Below are 16,579 nucleotides of genomic sequence, written 5' to 3'. Positions count from 1 at the left end.
AGGAATCAGAGCAATTAAGTTGAACCCAGTGAAGAACGGGCTTAGGAGTGACCACTTCTCTAAGGTGGAGAGATTTCTGACAGCAACTAACAACCATTAACAACCACTAACTAACAGCAACTAGAACTCCTGTGCTGGAGGTTTCCTCACAGCTGAAAGCAAGGATTCCATGGTCCACAGAGCCCTTCCTTCTAAACTGATTACGATCAAAGATATTAGGGTAAATCCTGCAGGAATAAAGCATCACCTGCAGATCATTTAATTAAGTTCTTCCTTGCAATGTATTCTTTTTCTCAGGAAGTGACACGCAGATGTGGTCTTGTTCCTTTGGGGTATCAGCATTAAGCACGAGAGGTAAGAAATGGGGCTACAATCCTATATATACTATACTATACCCTTCTTAAATAAATGCTCTTGGAAGCCCATGCAACGTCCTATGTTTGAGTAATAACTCAAAAGCTAATACCTCAGTTGAAATCGAGCTTAACTTTGCTTTCATTCAACCCCACACTTGGAGGGGGGGAGGGGAAATCACTTAACTGCAGTGATTCACTTAACTGTGCCAAGACAGGTGGCAAAATGGGGCAAAAATCACTTAACAAATGTCTCACTTAGCAACAGAAATATCGGACTCCATTGTGGCCGTTAAGTCGAAGATGACCTGTAGTTTTGCTTTGCACCTGGAAGGGTGGCAAAAAGTGGAAGAGACACTTGCACCTGGAAGTGATGGGCTGTATGCTGAAGCCAGGACATAACACACACTTGAAAGTAAATCAGGAAGCCTGTAATTGGGGAGTGTGTCCAGCAAGAACAAAGAATGCTTATCTACAGAAAATATGCATGTGTAAATCTTGTTAACAATTCTGGGTAGTTAGAAAGCTGATAAAAGTAGCAAGAGTTAGACAAGTTACAGGCCTCATCTAAAAATTAGGAATGGCGAAGGCCTACAGCCAATAAAATGCGTATTAGGTAACTCCTGGGGCATTCTTTAGCCAAGGCTTAGGAACGGGGACAGCTAGAGATCAATAGAACAAATTGTAGAATTATTACTAAAATGTTTATTAGATGATATTTCTCGCCTTGTCCCACCTTCTCTTTTAGTGAAAAGGTATAAAGCTTACTTAATCCTTTGTTCTTGGCGTTTTGGCCAGGAGCCCTTTTTCCTTGAAGTACTCCAATAAAAAGCAAACAGAAAACATGTACCTCATGTCTGGCATCCATCACTGGCTTCGGCACCAGGTCCAGACCTGGATTAGGGATAACAATCTCGGGGCTCGTTCTGGGATTCCACACCTGGATTCAATTGGAAGACACCAACGACTACCAGAGGAGGGTCCCTGGATGGGTAAGTGGCTGAAAGGTGTGTGAATGCTCTGAATTAGAACTCCTGGTCGGTGACCAAGACTGTGTGTTTCTGCATTGCCAGCCGCCATCAGAGCTCATGAGTCTTTTGACAGTGATTGAGTACTCTGAAAAGCAAGGGGTGATGCAGAGATCCACGTGTCTCACTGATGCATAGAGTGGATTGATTGAATGCAATGAGCCACTGTCTAAATGAACGTCCAGCCTCGGTAAAATCCTTGGTGACTTCTTAACTGAACTCAAAGGCTGAAGCCCTGAAGAAAGCGAGGAGCAGGAACAAGCACTGGTGGAAGAAAAAGAAAGAGGCAAAATATGGAGAAAAGGTAAGGATTGGACAAGAGATGTCCCAGGGGATAAGGGGTATCCGCCTGAGATCCAGCCCTAAGTAAAAGGCAAACAAAGGCAAAGACTGGACAGGAGACGACTCAGGAGATAAGAGGAATCCACCTGAGATCCGGCTTTGAAATGGGAAACTGGTAGCAAAAAGGCATCCAGTGTGTGTGTGTGTGGGGGGGGGGCACGACAGAGTTGCCAAAAGGGAAGCTGCCCGATGGGTTCTATTTTGCCTCATTTTGAGATACTAGGAGGATTAGATCTAGAGATCAAAGCAGTGGTGAAATCCAATTTTTTTACTACCGGTTCTGTGGGCGTGGCATGGTGGGCATGGTATGGCTTGGTGGGCGTGGCTGGGGAAGGATACTGCAAAATCTCCATTCCCACCCCACTCCAGGGGAAGGATACTGCAAAATCTCCATTCCCACCCCACTCTGGGGCCAGCCAGAGGTGGTATTTGCTGGTTCTCCGAACTACTCAAAATTTCTACTACCGGTTCTCCAAACTGCTCAAAATTTCCACTACCGGTTCTCCAGAACCTGTCAGAACCTGCTGGATTTCACCCCTGGATCAAAGACAGCCTTTTCTCATTATTGTATGTCTGTCTGGCCTCAACTTCCCTTGGACACTCCAGGTGATTTCAGGGACCTCATAATATGGGACTTATTGAGCAACTAAAAGCAATATTGCAGAAACTAAAGAGACAGACAGAGATACGATATTTGAGTTTATTTGTGAAACTTGTTAATAGTCCATTTCTGTTAGAGGAGTGTGGAGGTAGTGTATATGTGTTTCTATGCTGTGTCATTTCCAAGACTTGGGAGAGGAGCTAGACCCTCTAATAACAATAAACAAGAAGGCCTTATATATTATTTAAAAAAATGTTGTGACAGTAAAAGTTGTCTTTAAAACAAAAAGTGGAGTTCAAACTTGCTCATGAGAGCCCTGGAGAAATGCAAATGATGTGTGAACATAGGTCTCTATACCTCTTATACATCTTGATCTTTAAAATGGGCCAATGATTGCTGGGAGATCTAAAATAGATAGGTGAGAGTTTGGATCTTTAAAAATAAACTAGAATGAGTTCCAAGCTAGAATGAGAACACACAGAACACTCCCAGAGCAGACACACGTAGTAACAATCTAGTGCCTAAAGAGAGATCAAAGGGTGGTAAAGAAATACTGCAGTGTTAACCTAGTAAAAAGATTAGGGCCGTGTTCTCCATTCGGCTGTGTTAGCCCACTGGAACATGTTCAAATCATGTAGTGAAAGAAAAAAGAAATAAAATAAAAAGGATTTGGAAAAATGGAACTCATTGGCTTGAGAAAGCCCCCTAAAATAACGATTGGTTTGCCTGAAGAAAGTATGAAAGGAAATATTTGTATGTGGATTTTTTTTTAAGCAAGCAGTTTGAATGAAGGATAAATGTGTAAGTATGGTGATGTGTAAATGCCCATGTGTGTTGACTCCCTATCCCCAGACTGTGAAAGGGGTTAGTTATTTTGATGAAGGGGAAGCAGAAATAAGAAAGAAATTCAGAAGGCTCACAGAAACGCTATCTTCCTAGCAGATGCCCTTAGGCAGGAGAAATGGGGAGGAAGGGGGCACAAACCGGAAGAGGTAGCGAGGAGTGGGAGTTCAGGAAATCTGAAGTAGTATGGGCATGGAAGAGGAAAGGTCCCCTTGGGACCAACCAGTGTGCTATATGCAGGAAAGAAGGTTATTGGAAGAGTGGATGCCTGGTGGCTATAGCCATGAAAGCAGAAAAAGAAGAGTGAAGAGACCAAGGGCAGGGAGCTATTGCTCCCTCAGACCCCAAGCCCCTGGTGGAAGTCCAAATTGGGGGATCTAAACATAAGGTGTTAAAAGATACAGGAGCCAGTAGATCTGTCCCTAACAGACCTACTGCTCCTCGGCCTACCGATGAGATACCTTTTGTTGGGGCTTCAGGAAAGGCTCTAATGTGCCTGAAACAACAAAAGCCCAAATTGCAGGAGGTTAAAAACTTAGGGTATGGCATCTCTGCAGGACAGCTGGAGACTTTTAGCCTAAGGAGGGAAGCAATCCATTAAAGCTCCTGTTAACAGAAAACAATTGGTATTCTTGGGGATGGCTGGCTTTTATAGAAATTTGGATTCTTAATTTTTTAATTGTGAAGCCCCTTTATGAGGCTGTTAAAGGGGGGATGGGAAAATAGTTGAATGGATTAGATAATGCCAACAAACATTCACACAAATAGAGAGTGAGCTTATGGGAGCACCGGCACTGGGGCTTCCAGACCCCACTACACCTTTTACTCTATTTGTACATGAATGAGAAGGCATTGCCATGAAAGTTCTCACCCAGAAATTAGGCTCATGGCAAAGACCTGTGGCATTGGGATGGCTTGTGAACAAGGGCAGCAACAGCCCTGCTAGTTGAAGAAGCTCAGCAGTTAACACTATCACTTTAGCTCATAGTAAAAGTCCCAAATGGAGGTCAAAATATTATGGAAGTAAAGGATGACTGGGGGCCGTCAAGCCAAGTATTTGACCCTCTTGCTTGGTTCCCCAGCCATACAATTAGAGGTAGTCAATCCAGCTACACTCTTGCCCCAGATGGGTTGCATCATGATTGTGTACAGGTGGTGGATTCAGTCTATGCCAGTAGACCCAATCTTTGTAATCAGCCTATTCCAAATGCTGACTATGAATGCTAGTAGCTTTATGGTAGAAGGCCAGAAAGGCAGGATATACAATGGTCACACCATGGGAAGTTGTAGAAGTCAACCCATTACCAGTAAACATTTCTACCCGACTAACTGAACAGGTCACTCTAACTCAGTGGTTCTCAACCTTCCTAATGCCGCGACCCTTTAATACAGTTCCTCATGTTGTGGTGACCCCCAACCAGGGGTGGGGTCTAAATTTTTTTACTACCAGTTCTGTGGGTGTGGCTTATTTTGTGGGCGTGGCTTGGAGGTCATGTGAATGGGTGGGCGTGGCTAGCTGGTCATGTGACCGGGTGGCCATGGCTATGTGTATAGGGACTACTCAGAGGGCTGAAAAAAGTTCTGACAGGTCCTCGCACTTTTGACTGGTCCTCACACTTATGACCATCCTCACATTTATACCCGTGCAGCATTCTTAACAACCATGTCTCTCATTTCACTACTGCTTCTTTTCACCATGGTGATAAGATAGGGCAAAAAACGTAAAATGTGAGGATAGTCGTAAATTCGAGATCCAAAGTGCGAGGACCAGAGAAAAATAACTTTTTCAGCCCTCTGAGTAGTCCATGTGCACAAAAGGACTACCCAGAGGGCTGAAAAAAGTGATTTCTGACAGGTCCTTGCACTTTTGACCGGTCTTCGCACTTATGACTGGTCATCATTTATGCCCATTGTAGCATTCTTAACAACCATGTTACTCATTTCACAACTGCTTCTCTTCACCATGGTGACAAGATAGGGCAAAAACGTAAAATGTGAGGACAGTCGTAAGTTCGAGGACTGGTCAAAAGTGCGAGGACCAGTCAGAAATAACTTTTTCAGCCCTCTGAGTAGTCCATATGCATAAAAGGATACAGCAATAGAGAGGGATGAAGGAAGAGAAGGGAAATTAGAGTAGGAGTGAGGGTAAGAGAGGGAGGAAGAGAGGAGGAGAAGGAGAAAGGAAGAGGAAGTAGGGAGGAGAAGAAGAGGGGGAGGAAGAGAAAGTAAGAAGGAAAGAAAAGAGAGAGGTGGTAGGTTTGAGGAGAAAGATTGCTGTACAATAAAAAAGATGAAAGGGAAGAAAGCCAACCCCAAACAAATATAAAGATATTAAGATAAAGAATGAATTGTTAAACTTTAAAGAATAAAAGAGAACAAATATGAATAAATAGCAATAATTAGAAACACACATACAAACATACAATGTATTTTCTTTGAACAGAGTATTTGGCCGGTTCACAAATTTAAACAGTGTTTAGTCATTTCAATTAAATTTACAATTTCTATGTTTCCTTTTTGCCATATTTATTCTCATCTATTTTTGTAAAAAACCAATATTACCCTTCATCCTCATCTCTAATTTTAATCAAATTCAATTTTTCCCTTCTATTCTATATTATGCCCCTTCCCATTGTCATCTATTTTTATATCCATCCTCACATTGGTTAATTATGTAATATTACAGTTGTTTAATATAAATTCAACATTTTAATATAAATCAATTACTTATATAACTACCTTTTTTGTATATTAATCAATATGAACATGAATATTCCAATTATTTCCATGCAATCCAATTTCTTACAAATCTATTAATTATATTTAGCAATAATAATAAACCAAATAATTTCCCCCATATATTTCTCCAAACCACAACTTAACCATTTCTGCTTTCAACACAATATACAATTAATAGTATCTCAATTATTACAATTCCCTAGTTAAATAGAGCTTTTTTTCTTTTGTGTTTTAAAATCTTGAATTCTCCTCTTTTGCCCTAAATTTCCCATTGTTTGCACCTACCTTTTTTGGTGAGGAAAAAGAAAAGAAATCTGCCTGCCTAATTTTCCAAGTTGCAGCAACAGCAAAGCCAACAGCCTGCTTTACTTTCAGTTTTGTTTTTCAGCATAGCTAGGGAAAAAAAAATCTGCTCCAGCAAGCAGCTGAGCCCTGAGCAAAACAGCTGAGAGCAAATCAGCTGAGAGTCGGGAGCCGATCTAATCAAGGGCTAATTAGCCTACGCTGAAGCTCCGCGGGCCAATAAAATTACAAAAAAACACTGAACCATTTGTTAAATTGCTGGCTCGCCCGCCCCTCGCCCACCACTATTTATTGGCAATAAATAGTGGTGCGGAGGGGCGGGGCAAGCCAGCAATTTAACAAACGGTTCGGCCGAACCCCCTAGAACCAGCAGAATCCCACCACTGGCTATAGGGCGGCCTTTTGAAACCTCGCGGCAAGAATTTAAACAGTTTTTTTTCCTCTAGCCATCAGCTGGGACTCAGGAGGCAGCAATAGATTGGGAGTGGGCGGGGTAAGCGAACGGCCGGCGATCCAACAGAGCAGAGAGTGAGGGTGAGTGAAGGCGTGGGCGGGCGGGGCGAGAGAGGGCTTTGGCGACCCCTGTGAAATGGCCGTTTGACCCCCAAAGGGGTCACGACCCCCAGGTTGAGAACCGCTGCTCTAACTAGAGCCTTACAGCTGGTTGTGGGACAAACATTACTAACAAATATACCTTTGGAGTCTTGCATGCCCATGGAGTTTATAGAAGGAGAGAGGATTATTAAATGCAAGAGAATCAACTGTTAAATATAGCCCACAAAGTTTAAAATTATTGGAGGCTGTTTAGCAACCAAAACAAGTAGCAGTCTTTCATGTCAAGGGGCATTCTAAGATTCCCCTTTACGTAAAAGGAAATTGGGCTGCAGATAGAGCTGCTAAGGAAGCCACCTTACAACACTTAGAATTACCAGCCTACCTAATACCTATTTCTCCATACGCACTTCTTATACACCCTAGGATAGGACATGGTCCACATCAATTGGAGGCAGGGAGATGAATGATGGGTGGTGGTGGAAGGTAGAGGGCGGACCTATTCTACCAAATACACCTCAGGGGAATCATTTATAACAAATACATGCTAGCACACACTGGGGGGTCAAAAGCACTGGTAGACTTTGTGACATGCTGTGTAGTAGGCAAGGGTCTCTATTCCGCTGCTTCCCAAGCTGTAGCAGCTTGTCTGATCTATGCCAGAAATAATCCAAAAGCAGCCAGGCACCTACCCCTATGAGTCCAACTTAACAGCAACTACCCGGGGGCAATTTTGGAAATAGACTTCACTGAAGCAAGGTTTTAAGTATGTTTTGGGACTAAAATGTAGCTTCACAGAATGGCCTGAGGCTTTTGCTTGCAGGACTAATAAAGAGCATGAAGTAGTAAACATCCTACTGGAAGAAATTATTCCTAGGTTTGGGTTGCCAAATAGTATATTGTTTGATTGTGACCCATATTTCAGAGCTAAGGTTTGTGTGAACAGTTAAGCACCACTTGGAAGCTTTACTCAGTCTACCACCTGGCAAGGAGTCCTATGGCAGAAAAAGGGAATGATTTACAAAAACAACAGCTAGCTAAGATGTGCCAGGAGGCTCACCTGTCTTCACCTCAAACTTTGCCACTCACGTTGTTAGAGCTTCACATTGCAGCTCAAAAGCGAATAGGCTTGAGCCTCTTTGAGGCCCTCCCTAAAGGCAGAGGAGAGGTCCATCCCACTGGTGGGCGAACTGACCTTGTACCAATATGTAAGACAACTCGCTGGTGTTATGAATTTTCTTTCCCGTTATCTGCAGGAAAATCAATACCCTGGACTAGACCATCCAGTATATCCATTTCAGCTTGAAGACTGGGTGCTTGTAAAGACATGGGAACCAACAACCACCTTGGATCAGAAGTAGAAGGGACCGTTTCAAGTGCTTCTGACCACCCATATGGCACTAAAAGTGGAAGGCCTGGCATCTTGCATAGATCACTCCCAGAGTGATGAAATACCCACGATCTGCCATTCCTGATTCTTGGACTACGCAGCCTGTGACTTCCTCAGTAGAAGAACTGGGACTTAAGTTATTGTTCTGGAAGCAAAAGCCTCTGGAACCATAATTGTGTGAGAGGAGAACTACAATCTCCCATAGGTGTTCTCTCTATTAGAAAATTTCCCCAAAAGGTATTTCTAGCTACCCACACTAGAATTAGGAGTATTACCCAATTATTACCACTAGATAATTGGTGTGTGTGTGTGAAGGCTGAGATATTAAGACAAATAGACTTCACAACTGTCAGGATGAGACCATACAATTTGTTATGTAACTATGCTCCTCCTATCCACCTATATTATACCCACTTTACCTGAAAGAAGGATTAGAAACCATAGGGACATTGAACCATCCAGAAAGTACCTGACCAACCCCTTACTTTGTTCAGTGGGCTCTGGTCCCTCAATAATGCCATGTATCATATACAAGCAGTGGAGGAAATCCTAGCTAACGAGACTGGGGAATTTTTTTTATTGCTGCAGCAAAAAAACAAGAAGCCATTTGGAAAATGACAGTTCAGAATAGGATAGCTCTTGATATCATATTGGCATCCTAAGGAGGGATGTGTGCACTACTTGGACAACAATGCTGTGTGCATATTCTGGACATATCGGAGGAATTCCACACCCGAACTAGACACATCACAAAGTTAGCTGCAACACCACCACCTCATGGATGAATGGAAAGGCTGATGACATTGACTGACAGGATGGTTGCCTGATTTCAACTGGTTAAAAAACCTAATAATGACACTGGCAGGTATAGTCATTGTTCTCGTAATCACCTGTTGTGCATTACAATGCCTTTCCACCTGTAAGCAAACTACGGGGTCTCCCAGTACACACGGATATTGATGTTGGGTGAATCTTGGAAATTTAAATCATTTTCACATTCAAAGGGGGGGGGATGATGGGCTGTATGCTAAAATAAAGCCAACAATTAGGAAGCCTGTAATTGGGGAGTGTGTCTAGAAAGAACAAAGAATGCTTATCTACAGAAAATATGCATGTGTAAATCTTGTAACAATTCTGGGTAGTTAGAAAGCTGATAAAAGTAACAAGAGTTAGACAAGTTACAGGCCTCATCTAAAAATTAGGAATGGTGAAGGCCTGCAGCCAATAAAATGCGTATTAGGTAATTCCCGGGGCATTCATTAGCCAAGGCTTAGGAACAGGGACAGCTAGAGACCAATCGAACAAATTGTAGAATTATGACTAAAATGTTTATTAGATGATATTTCTTGCCTTGTCCCACCTTCTCCTTTAGTGAAAAGGTATAAAGCTTACTTAATCCTTTGTTCTTGGCGTTCTGGCCAGGAGCCCTTTTTCCTTGGAGTACTCCAATAAAAAGCAAACAGAAAATCTGCACCTTGTGTCTGGCGTCCATCATTGCCTTCGGCACCAGGCTCAGACCCCGATTGGGGACAACAGAAGAGTGGCAAAAAGTGGAAGGGACACGCCTGCTTCACAATTGACGGCATAGGAGATACTCAACTCCGGGATCTCCAACTAGAGATAAGGCGCAAATCAACGTTCAGGCTTTCCAACACGGTTCTCCAGCAGGCGGAAGGCAAGACCACGACGGGAAGCGCTCCTTCGCGTCTCGGGGAGAAATCAGAATTCCCTCCTTCGGCCTTACCTCAGACTGGGCACGGGGATAGTGACGCGCACTGGAGGAGGAGGAGGAGGAGTGGGGGGGAGAGAGAAGCAAAGGAGCCTTCACTTTGAGGCGGAGAAGGAACGCCAGAGCCTGGGAAAAGAGGCGGGGCAGCTCGTCCCGTCGCCCAATCAGGACCGCCCGACCCGGGGAGCTTTGAAAGAAGCTCAGGGAGCGCTCGTGGTTCTTCTTGCCGGCTTTCCAAACGGAGCCGGTGGCCGCTCGGCTCCTGCTACCGAGTTGGTGGTCGCAGATTCCGGGTCGTGGTGGAACTTTTTCTTACTGTTTAGAGACCTATTGCTGTTTCTCTCCTTTTCTCCTTCTGGCTTTCATTCACTTCTTCTTCTTCTTCCGACGACGAAGAAGACCAGACAAACAAGGATCTCTTGCAAGCAAGCCCTCCATTCCCTTCGCCGCTGGGTCGAGCTTTGCTTTTTTTTTTTTTTAAATCCTGCTCTTTTTCCCAAGCCGCGAGCGAACTAAGCCAAGTAGTCCATTTCGGTTCCTCGGCGCCACCGAAGCTTTACCGTTGCAGGTAAAAGGCAAGGGCGGCTTTGAATGGGGTCTCGCTGCTGTTTTGCGCCGGCTGCATCCTGAGCATTCCCTCCGAACGCGCGCCAGGTAAGGATCGCGGGCGGGAAAGCCCGCGCGCCGCTTTCTCTTCCTTCTTTCCTGCAAGCGGGGGAAAGTCCTGCAAAACGGGGGGGTATATATAATATCGGTGGCGCCGGTGCAGTCGTTAAGTTGCGTGCTGGTGTTTCACCTCCTTACATATAATACTCGCGAGTCTAGAAAGGCTCTGCTTGATTCCGTGGCTGATACTGACCTTCTTTCCATCGGTTCTTTCCGAGGGGGTTGGAATCCACTGGGGCCAGCAATCGAGCGCTGCTTCCCATTCCGTTCTGGAGGAAGCCCGGTCCAGTCAAAGGGCGGGCGATGCTCCGTTTGCAGGGAAGAGAAGCTGCGGCGAGCGGAGGAAGCGCTAGCGGGCGACAGAGTAGGAGTTTGCAAGCGAGCCTTGGGAGCAGAAGCGGTCCTCCTTTTCCCCTTAGGGCAGTGTTTCTCAACCTTGGAAGCTTGAAGATGGGTGGACTTCAACTCCCAGAATCCCCCAGCCAGCAGTGCTGGCTGGGGGATTCTGGGAGTTGAAGTCCACCCATCTTCAAGCTTCCAAGGTTGAGAAACACTGCCTTAGGGACCCGGAGAACTTGAGCCGAGCAACTTGCAGAGCTCGCTGCCCCCGGGAACGGTGGAAGAAGGACCTTCGGGAGCCCGGTGGGTGTCATTTCCCACCACTCTTAGTTTGGAACATAGCCTAAGGCCCCGCTGGATGTTCAGGTTGTCTTCGCTTTACGGCCACAATTGAGCCCAATGTTTCTGTTGTTAAGTGAGACATCGATAAGGGAGTTTAGCCTCCTTTTAAGACCTTTCCTGCCACAGTTGTTAAGGGAATCACTGTTAAGTTGATAAATGAGTCACCAGGTCGTTAAGTGAATCCGGCTTCCCCACTGACTCAGCTCCTCAGAAGTCGCAAAAGGGGAAATCACATAACCTTGGGGCATAGCAATCCTCATAAATACGAACCAGTTGCCAAGGATCTGAATTTTGATGGGGAGGGGGGATGCTGCCAAGGTCATAACTGTGAATAAAACGGCCACGAGTCCCATTTTCCCCCCAGTGCCGTTGTAACTTTGAACGGACACTAAACGAACTGTTGTAAATCGAGGACTAGCTTTGTGGCGATGCTGACCCCTCTCAAGGTTGCTGGGTTCCTTTCACCTCAAGGCTTTATTTTAACGTAGGGCTGTCTCGATCCCCCTTTCCCCATAAACTTGATTGGGGGAGGTAGCTGCGGTCACTCGTAGTGGGAGAACGAAGGCTGGGGGACAGCCCATTGACGGCGCTTCTCCAGAGGCTTCAGCCTTACGGAGTTCCAGCAAACTTCCCTCCAAGATGGGAGGGAAGAGAGCGGCCTGCAAGACGGTGGTTGTCTGGCGCCGGGAGAAACCCAGGCGCCGGCTTGGAAAGCGGAGGGCCTGAAACGCTGCTCGGCTCGCGGGGACGAGGAGCGAACAGCAAAGCCTCGGCCGCCCGTTGCTCCTGAGCCCAGGAGAGCCTTTGTTTCTCGGCCATGTGATCGGGCTAGCGGTGCCGCCCAGACGCAGCCTACTCGCCCGCCTCTCTCGGGGTGGTTGCAGCGGGGTTTTATCCCGCTTGCTCAGCCAACGGATTCGATTGAAAAGCAGCACCGGAGTAGGTTGGGGGTGGAGAACGAGGAGTCACTGACTGCGCCCTATCCTAGTCACTGCGCTCTATCCTGCATGGGAGCGCAAAAGGTCAGTCCCTCTTCCTGGAGAGGTAGGAGCTTCCTTACCACCCGTGTCTCCTAGACACACGTTGGTCCTCTTTTACCTGTTGTGGTGAGATCCTTTGGTGTGCAGAGGTGAAGAGTTGGTGTTCATGGCTGGTGGAGCAAGGACCTCCTCCCCTCCCCCCATCTCTGTTTCAGCAAGGCTCGCTTTTTGCTTGCTTCCATACGTGCACCCTGAATCTGGTTGGAAGGAGCTGTATGCAGAAGGAGCTGCTCTCCCAGGCCGTGAGATAAACCAGGCTGGGTAAATGAGATTTCTGGCGTGGGGTGGGTTGCCCACAGCAAAACAAAGCCTTAGCTTGCTTCATCTATAGATGTTCCTAATAGGATAAGGAGGATCCTTCCTTTTGTTGGGAGACAAAGGAACTGCTTGGAGAAGTTTTGGTTCATTTATTCCCGGCTGCAAAGGAATAATTAGTTTTCTAAGTTACACAGTAAAGCTTCTGAAGTTTTATATTCCTATCACAACTGGGGAAGGAGTGGCTTTGCTGATGAAATACAGCCATAATGTTTTGTGTTCTTGTGATAACGTATTTGTGGACTTTCCTTACAAGCTGCATCTACTGATTTAAGATGACAGTCTCATCCGACAGAAGAACATTTCTTTCTTCAGGTGCCATTGCACACTGTGTGACATGCATTCATTGAATTCTGTTGGTGTTTCTTCCAAGTAATGTGGTAGATTAAGGAATGTAATGTTAGGAACATAATCTTGAGAAATGCAGACCTCTTAGAGTGCAATTTAATATAAAAATACTTACGAATATACAACCTTCTCTTGATAGCATCTTTGGTTCTGCACTCTAGTATCAACACTTCAGCATTGCAGCATCAACTTCAATATAGTTAATATTTATTGACTTTTTCAGAATGGGTTTGGAATGAACCAGGATAACTACTGGTAGTTAATAATTCCATGCAGTTTTCTAGGCAACATTTTCAGAAGTGGTTTGTCATTGCCTCCTTCTTAGGGCAGAGAGAGAGGGAGGGAGGAGGAGTGAGAGAACTAATCCAAGATTGCCCAGCTGTCTTTGTCTCTAAAGCAGGACTGAACCTTGGAGTTGCCTCAGTTTTTACCCTGGTACCTTGACTTACTGGACCAAAATAACTACCACGAACAGATTTGGCTATAAAAGCATTTCTATCCTTTAAAGCTTCAATTAGTAATTCCTGGAATTTTTAGGTAGTCGCTTGAAGTAAGCACCACAAACACATCCAATTTTAATTCCATATGCTATAAATACTGATATAGAATATACCAGTATATTCTAAGATATGTGCTTAATAATTGCATGCATACCTTTGCACAGACATGTTTCCAAATTGCTTTGACACATTTTTCCCCCTTAAACAAGTTGCATTTACACAGCTGGCATTCATTTTCTGCATATTTTGAAAGAGATATTTGAAGGAAAGCACCCTAAATTCATTGTTTTTAATTGTAGTGCTCTACTGAGTAATCTGATTTTTCTGTTCATAGCAAGTAATCTAAATATATTATTTGGCAGAAGTAAACAGCTCTGTCACCTTGCCCACTAAACAATAGCAATATGTCTATTGTGATAACTTAAAACAACAATGATAATGAACTGTGAAGATAGTCTGTTCCAAAGAGACCATCTGGCTGTTTGCAGGCAGTCTGCTACTTCTATGGAAAAATATTAACAACTCACTTTTATCACTTAAATATCCATATCTATATATTTAGAATTTGGAATATTTTCATGACCTGGTTATCTTGTTAAAGGAGATGTCATCTGTTGAAAATGTTGAATCAGGTGTATTTTGATAACGTGTAGCATCTATCTATATGTATCTGCTCAGATGCCTCACAAGTGTGAACATACTGTGTTAAGCCATGGCTTCTTCAATGGTTTGTTTCTATTTTATCATAATTTATTGAATAAAACATGCTGAACAAGATGAAACAAATTACACGATGATTTAATGTGGTACATAAACCCAGCCACTGAGCTCAATAAGGCTTACTCACATTAAAGGTACATAATATTCACAACCTTGCTATTTATCAGAATCTGATGGAAAAATTTAAAGTTTCCTGCAAGGAAATTCTGGAAAGAGGAAGAAAGAAAGCTTTGGTAACTGTGGACTTTCCTGATGACAACGTAACTCTTTTATGCCAAACTCCCTTAATGTTTCAACAGGTTATTGAAGTATGTTAGTATCTTAGTAATACTCTCTCCACATTAACACTTAGAAGAATACTTTTGCTTATGAGCTGCTGAGAGGACGCCTAAGAGATGCTGAAACTTCACTTAATGGAAATCAAGTCTATGCTTACATTATTAATAAGAGGAAGCGGACGTCCTCTGTTGGAAATGTTCTGTGCCATAATCAAAGCAAACTCAAACATGAGGTTTTTTTTTTTTAATCCAGTCATTTTTGGCGTTACTAGATCTGGGCTGCAGAAATCTTAATTCCAGTAGAGATGGCAGCAAGAACAAGGATTTTGCTGCCAATTTCTCATCCAGATTTTTGTATCCTACAGTAGTCCCTAGCCAGTTCAGCTTTGCTCTAAGAACCTAAAGAATTTGTATATGTATGTTTGTGTAACACGTATCTAGATGGAAACGATGCCTGTAGATTTCCACAGCAATTTTTAAGAACCTTCCTTAAAGCTGAAAATTGGGATTGCTTCAGAGATGGTATTCAGCAGGTTCTGACCAGTTCTAGAGAACTGGTAGCGGAAATTTTGAATAGTTTGGAGAACCGGTAAATATTACCTCTGACTGGCCCTGCCCCCATCTCTCTGCCTTGCGAGTCCTAGCTGATTGGGAGAAAATGGGGATTTTGCAGTAACCTTCCCCTGGAGTGGGGTGGGAATGGATATTTTACAGTATCCTTCCCCAGCCATGCCCACCAAGCCACACCCACCAAACCACGCCACACCCACCAAGCCACGCCCACAGTAAAAAAATTTGAATCCACTAGTGGATTGCTTCCTGAAGAAAGACATGTTCAATTGCACTGACTGTGTTTAGGTTTTCCCTTACTATTAAAACTCTTAAAAGTCTCATTTCTCAACGTGTATGCCTGAATGTTACCATTAATTTTGGAATCGTTGTTCCTTGGAGTTAAGTGTGCAGGAAAGAGAGGTGCTGTTCTTGTTATGCTACCCTGAATGTTAAGTGCCAGCCGCAGGAAGGTTTAGTTCATTTGAGTTTGATGCTTCTCGGTGAAGGCCATGTTTAAGTAGCAAAATCTTACTGCCTCTTCTGCTTTGACCTGGATCTGTCTTTTTGCCTCATTGATTTATCATTATTTTACATTTGTTCATTAACTCATTTGGGATATAAATACCTCTAAAGAAAGCAAGTTGATATGATCAAATACAGGTAGTCCTCAACCTACTATGACAACTGAGCCCAAAATTTATGTTGCTAGATGAGAGATTCGTTAAATTGAATTTTGCCCCATTTTTACTTTTAACTTTCCCCGCCACATTTGTTAAGGGAATCACTGCTATTGTTAAATTAGTAACACGGTTCTTAAGTCAATCTGGCTTCCCCATTGATTTTGCTTGTCAGAAGGTCGCAAAAGGCGATCCCGGGATACTGCAAATGTCATAAATGTGAGTCAGTTGCTAAGCATCCGAATGTAAATCACGTGACCATGGGGATGCTGCAACGGTCATAAGTGTGAAAAACGGCGATAAGTCGCTTTTTTGAGTGCTGTTGCAACTTTGAATGGTCATTAAATGAACTGTTGTAAATTGAGGATTTCAACCTGTATTTCACTTTCCGGGCTAGGAAATATGCTGTAAATGTTAATGGTATTTTTGTTATTGTGATTTGTACATTGGCCATCTTGAATACTTTTTTGATTTGATTATCTGCACGGTCCTATTTTTCAGACAATTAAATTGTATCTCTGCTGGTTGATTCTTCTACCTGATGTAAAACTTCATGGGATCCAGCAAGGGCAATGAAGAGCAGCACCACTGATGATGCTTTAGAGCAGCCTGCCTTAAGCCATTGTCCTTCAGGTGTGCTTTTTCCTTGAGAATGGTGGCGCACCTTTTTGTCCACTGGGACTATCAGTAAAAACCTGAGAACAGGTGCTGAGGAAAGGCCAGAACAACTTGGGTGGTGGTTAAGGTGCTGAACTAGAAACTAGGAGACTTGTGAGATCTAGTTTTTCCTTCAATTCAAACTCAAGCCAGGTGATTTGGGTAAGTGTCTATCAACCCCCCCATCCCAGTGGTGGAATTCAAATTTTTTTATTACCGGTTCTGTGGGCGTGGCTTGGTGGGCGTGGTGTGGCTTGGGCATGGC

Source organism: Pituophis catenifer, unplaced genomic scaffold (assembly GCF_029215685.1).
Source record: "Pituophis catenifer annectens isolate HBS135680 unplaced genomic scaffold, rPitCat1.0.hap2 SCAF_2, whole genome shotgun sequence".
In the NCBI taxonomy this organism is placed as follows: domain Eukaryota; kingdom Metazoa; phylum Chordata; class Lepidosauria; order Squamata; family Colubridae; genus Pituophis; species Pituophis catenifer.
This window is presented reverse-complemented; position numbering follows the sequence as displayed.